We start from the raw sequence: 6,000 nt of genomic DNA on the forward strand, positions 1-6,000 counted from the left end.
TTAACTGTTGTGGCTGGCCACAAAGAGAGGGGAGACGTGGCGTGTTTAACTGTTGTGGCTGCCTACAAAGAGAGGGGAGACGTGGCGTGTTTAACTGTTGTGGCTGAACACAAAGAGAGGGGAGACGTGGCGTGTTTCACTGTTGTGGCAGGACACAGATAGGGGAGACGTGGCGTGTTTAACTGTTGTGGCTGGACACGAGAATGGAGACGTGGCGTGTTTGACTGTTGTGGCTGGACACGGAAAGGGGAGACGTGGCGTGTTTAACTGTTGTGACTGACCACAAAGAGAGGGGAGACGTGGCGTGTTTAACTGTTGTGGCTAGACACGGATCGGGGAGACGTGGCGTGTTTAACTGTTGTGGCTGGACACACGGAGAGGGGAGACGTGGCGTGTTTCACTGTTGTGGCTGGAGACAGATAGGGGATACGTGACGTGTTTAACTGTTGTGGCTGGACACACGGAGAGGGGAGACGTGGCGTGTTTAACTGTTGTGGCTGGACACAGATAGGGAAGACGTGGCGTGTTTCACTGTTGTGGCTGGACACACGGAGAGGGGAGACGTGGCGTGTTTAACTGTTGTGGCTGGACACAGATAGGGGAGACGTGGCATGTTTCACTGTTGTGGCTGAACACACGGAGAGGGGAGACGTGGCGTGTTTAACTGTTGTGGCTGATCCACAAAGAGAGGGGAGACGTGGCGTGTTTCACTGTTGTGGCTGGACACACGGAGAGGGGAGACGTGGCGTGTTTAACTGTTGTGGCTGGACACAGATAGGGGAGACGTGGCATGTTTCACTGTTGTGGCTGAACACACGGAGAGGGGAGACGTGGCGTGTTTAACTGTTGTGGCTGATCCACAAAGAGAGGGGAGACGTGGCGTGTTTCACTGTTGTGGCTGGACACACGGAGAGGGGAGACGTGGCGTGTTTAACTGTTGTGGCTGGACACGGAAAGGGGAGACGTGGCATGTTTCACTGTTGTGGCTGAACACACGGAGAGGGGAGACGTGGCGTGTTTAACTGTTGTGGCTGATCCACAAAGAGAGGGGAGACGTGGCGTGTTTAACTGTTGTGGCTGGACACAGATAGGGGAGACGTGGCGTGTTTAACTGTTGTGGCTGGAGACAGATAGGGGAGACGTGGCGTGTTTAACTGTTGTGGCTGGACACACGGAGAGGGGAGACGTGGCGTGTTTAACTGTTGTGGCTGGACACAGATAGGGGAGACGTGGCATGTTTCACTGTTGTGGCTGAACACACGGAGAGGGGAGACGTGGCGTGTTTAACTGTTGTGGCTGGACACAGATAGGGGAGACGTGGCATGTTTCACTGTTGTGGCTGAACACACGGAGAGGGGAGACGTGGCGTGTTTAACTGTTGTGGCTGATCCACAAAGAGAGGGGAGACGTGGCGTGTTTAACTGTTGTGGCTGGACACAGATAGGGGAGACGTGGCGTGTTTCACTGTTGTGGCTGATCCACAAAGAGAGGGGAGACGTGGCGTGTTTAACTGTTGTGGCTGGACACAGATAGGGGAGACGTGGCGTGTTTCACTGTTGTGGCTGATCCACAAAGAGAGGGGAGACGTGGCGTGTTTCACTGTTGTGGCTAGCCACAAAGAGAGGGGAGACGTGGCGTGTTTAACAGTTGTGGCCGGCCACAGCACGGGCGACAGGGAACGGCCATTTGCGTAGAACGAGGCCTGTGAATGATGGGAACGAGCGCGGCGTGAAAGTTCCAGGGATCTATGGCCATGGTAGTCGCGATCAAAGAGCGGCGCCGGCAAGGAAGCGACCCGAGTGAATCGGTGAGTCGAGGATTGTCACGCCAGCAATCGGCTTGACACTCACGGAGCGATGGAGGAGGGCTCAGCTGGGATCTGAATGTGACAAGATAATTCCTGGTGCTTTCAGTTTTAGACGTTTATTTTTCTTGCATCTGCAAGGTGAAATGATTCACCATCAAGCTTTGATGTCTTGACGTCGCGGTGAGAGTTACCACCTCTAGTGGCTGGCGGAGTGACACAAACCCATCGCATTAAGTCTGATACTTGCGATTCGACGCGTGCAACTTCAGCATCTAAATTGAAACGATGCGTCGTTCTCGCGCTCGTATTAGTGCGCGTTAGAAGCGTTGGCGGTGAGGCGACAGGCACCACCACGGGCTACGACTGCCAACAGACTTGGGACGAGCGAGATGCTGCTGCTGGTGCTGCTGGTGGTGCTGGTGGTGGTGCTGGTGGTGGTGCTGGTGGTGGTGGTGCTGGTGGTGGTGCTGGTGGTGGTGGTGCTGGTGGTGCTGGTGGTGGTGCTGGTGGTGGTGCTGGTGGTGGTGGTGCTGGTAGTGGTGGTGCTGGTGGTGGTGGTGCTGGTGGTGCTGGTGGTGGTGGTGCTGGTGGTGGTGGTGGTGCTGGTGGTGGTGCTGGTGGTGGTGGTGCTGGTGGTGGTGGTGCTGCTGGTGGTGGTGCTGCTGGTAGTGGTGGTGGTGCTGGTGGTGCTGGTGGTGCTGGTGGTGGTGCTGGTGGTGGTGCTGGTGGTGGTGGTGGTGGTGCTGGTGGTGGTGCTGGTAGTGGTGGTGCTGGTGGTGGTGGTGGTGGTGCTGCTGGTGGTGCTGGTGGTGGTGGTGGTGCTGGTGGTGGTGGTGCTGGTGGTGGTGCTGGTGGTGGTGGTGCTGGTAGTGGTGGTGGTGGTGGTGGTGCTGCTGGTGGTGCTGGTGGTGGTGGTGGTGCTGGTGGTGGTGGTGCTGGTGGTGGTGCTGGTGGTGGTGGTGCTGGTAGTGGTGGTGCTGGTGGTGGTGGTGGTGCTGGTGGTGGTGCTGGTGGTGGTGGTGCTGGTGGTGCTGGTAGTGGTGGTGCTAGTAGTGGTGGTGCTGGTGGTGGTGGTGGTGCTGGTGGTGGTGGTGCTGGTGGTGGTGGTGGTGCTGGTAGTGGTGGTGCTGGTGGTGGTAGTGGTGCTGGTGGTGGTGGTGGTGCTGGTGATTTGCTGCCCTGCTACGCTTGCCAGACAGAGACCGCCACGGAGTCCTGAGAGCAGAGACATGAACCACCCGCCAAAAAATACGAAGTAAATAAATTCGAAATAAATCAAAGAAACCAACCACAACTGAGGATAAAACGAAGACAAAATCTGCTCGCAATTACGAACTTTTAGGCTTAAATTTGTTTTAAATGTTTAAATCGATGCCACTAATATTTTTTGTTGTTTGCCTGGCCAGATGTTGGCGCGCGTCATATTTAGAAAGCACTCGGTCGTGAAAAACGACGACAAAAACGTGTCAACACAATGACGACGAAGTGTTACACAGGCCCGTCAATTCCCCTCCTGACGCCCCACAAGAAAGGGTTTTCATGAGTGACGTTGACTCTCAGAGCAAGACGTTCTCATCGACACTTTCGGTTCTTTTTTCTTTTTTAAAGCCGTGAATCAAGCTTCACCCGCCGTCCGTCCCTGGCAGTTTCAAAGCTCGTGGTGGTGGTGGTGATGCAACAACAACAACAACAACCGGTGACCTAACGGATGGGTTGTTGTTGTTGTTGGTGGTGGTGGTGGTGATGCTGCAACAACAACCGGTGACCTAACGGATGGGTTGTTGTTGGTGGTGGTGGTGATGCTACAACAACAACCGGTGACCTAACGGATGGGTTGTTGTTGGTGGTGGTGGTGATGCTACAACAACAACCGGTGACCTAACGGATGGGTTGTTGTTGGTGGTGGTGGCTCCGTTCGCGCCGTGAGCTGCGCGGTGCCCAGGAGGCTGTGGTGCTGGGAGTGTCGCTCCTCCTGCCCCTCCTCCTCCTCCCCGTCGGGGATCTTCTCCGGACCCTGCGGTGCCCCTCCCACGTGAAGCCCAACACCAACTCGTGAGTGGAATTGGCCAAACATCCCCCCAATGTATTGACACTCGGTGTGGCTGCCCTGGGTGTGTGATTGGTTAAGTAACGAGTCATGGTGCATCGTGTGAATGTAGGTGCGTCTGTGTATGTATGTATGCATGCGTTATGTAACTAGATGTGGGGAGCGGTAATGTGGTGGTTTCCACGCTGCGCTACGAACCTGGCGACCCGAGTTAGATTCCCGCTCACGGAAAACACCGGTGTCGATTATCTGGACCGGTTCTGGGCCTCCCTTAGGTCGCCTCAGCCTCAAATGAGTACCTGGTGCGGTGTGTAAACATCGTCACTCGAGAGACAAAGGCGGTCGGGCGTGGTGCTGGCCACCCACCACCTTGTGTGCCGTGCCGGCCTTCATAGATGCTGGCTAACAGCACTTTCCCCAACAGTATGTAAAGGCTATACGGGTGATCGTTGTCTTTGTATGTGTAATGTAGTAACTCGGCGGGAGACGACTTCACGGGTAACACACTCTTTATTTTACCAAACTCGTTCACAGGTGACTAACACCTACTTTGTATCTCGGGTGACAAACACCCACTTCGTATCTCGGGTGACAAACACCCACTTAGTATCTCGGGTGACAAATACCCACTTAGTATCTTGGGTGACAAACACCCACTTAGTATCTTGGGTGACAAACACCCACTTAGCTACCCTGGCGACTAACGCCCACTGAGCTACTCGGGTGACCAACACCCACTTAGCTACTCGGCGACTAACGCCCACTGAGCTACTCGGGTGACCAACACCCACTTAGCTACTCGGCGACTAACGCCCCTGAGCTACTCGGGACACTCCCTGCCCGGGGTGTCCGTCTTGACTGTGGGTCCCCAGCCCGACCCACGTGGGCGTCGGACCCTGGGTCCCACAGTCTCGCCTCCGAGCCACACAGGGCCCCGGTCCCCACAAGGACGGCGGGACTAGGGGTCTCGGGGCACTAGGTCTTCAGCTCCGTCTTCTGGTCTTCAACTGGGTAACTTCTCCCCGAGTGCTCTCGCGCGTCCTCCTTTATACCCCACCTGCGGACGTCGCTGCGAGCACCCATCCTATTCGACCAATCACTGGGCGCTGGCTACGATCCTGTTTTCCCACATCTCAGCGTGCCTCACCACCCACGCCGCGCCGCCCCGTCATCTGTCACTCCCGGCGCGCGCGTCCACACCACGCCCACAACGCGTGCCCAACCCCGCACCCCGCGCCGCCCCGTGATCCATCACTGTCACAGTCGGCGCACGTCAACACCACCACTACATCACCCCCTACCACATAGCTCGCAGCCGACCCGGCTGCTATAAAAATATACAAACCCCCCTGTGTGCCCCGTAACACAACACAACAACAAGAACAACAACTAACGCAACAACACAACACGACGCGAACACTACCATCCGCAACCATCAACCAATGCCACCGCGACAATAGAACAATATATACAATCCGGCGAGTGACAATAGCAATGTGTACGCAGAAAGAAAAATAAATGGAAATTTTTTTTTTTTCTTCCTTCTCGACTCGTGCAGCGTCCCATTCTTTTCGAGCGTCCTTACAACGGGACATTACCCCGGCAGAGGGGAACACCGGGCGAGCTCGGTGTCGAGAAAAAAAAAATGTCGTCATGAAAATTGTTGTGCCCTAGCCCGAGTCCTCCTTGCCGGTCCGTCGTACGGCACCAGACGCGGTTGAACGTCCGGTGGTGCCGGCAGATCAGGAAGACCTCGGCCAGGCATCGAGGACCCGTGCGTGCCGCGGGGTTCAGGTTCCCGACGGTCAGCAGCCGTCAAGCCCGAGGCACCGGGTTTTGTTGGGATGACTTGTGGGCCTGGTCGTCGTCCCGACGTGGTCCTGTGGCGCGCTGACGCGGGGCCCGGCACCCGGCTGCGACGTGACCCCGAAGGCCGCAGTTGTAGCAGACGACGAGGGACGTCGTAGGTTTCGGTTGCTCCAGCTTGCGGGATGAACGTGTGGGCGAACGACCTCCCGTTCTCCACTCCCCCGGACGCGATGCAGCGAAGGCCTGCTCCTGATCCGCAGCTGGCTGAGGTTCGGCGATCGTGGCGGCCAGTGCCGCGTTCCCCGCCCATTTGCAGACGACCCCCGGCTTGCGTTTG

The sequence above is a fragment of the Lampetra fluviatilis genome, chromosome 5 (genome assembly GCF_964198595.1).
Source record: "Lampetra fluviatilis chromosome 5, kcLamFluv1.1, whole genome shotgun sequence".
Classification (NCBI taxonomy): Eukaryota; Metazoa; Chordata; class Hyperoartia; order Petromyzontiformes; family Petromyzontidae; genus Lampetra; species Lampetra fluviatilis.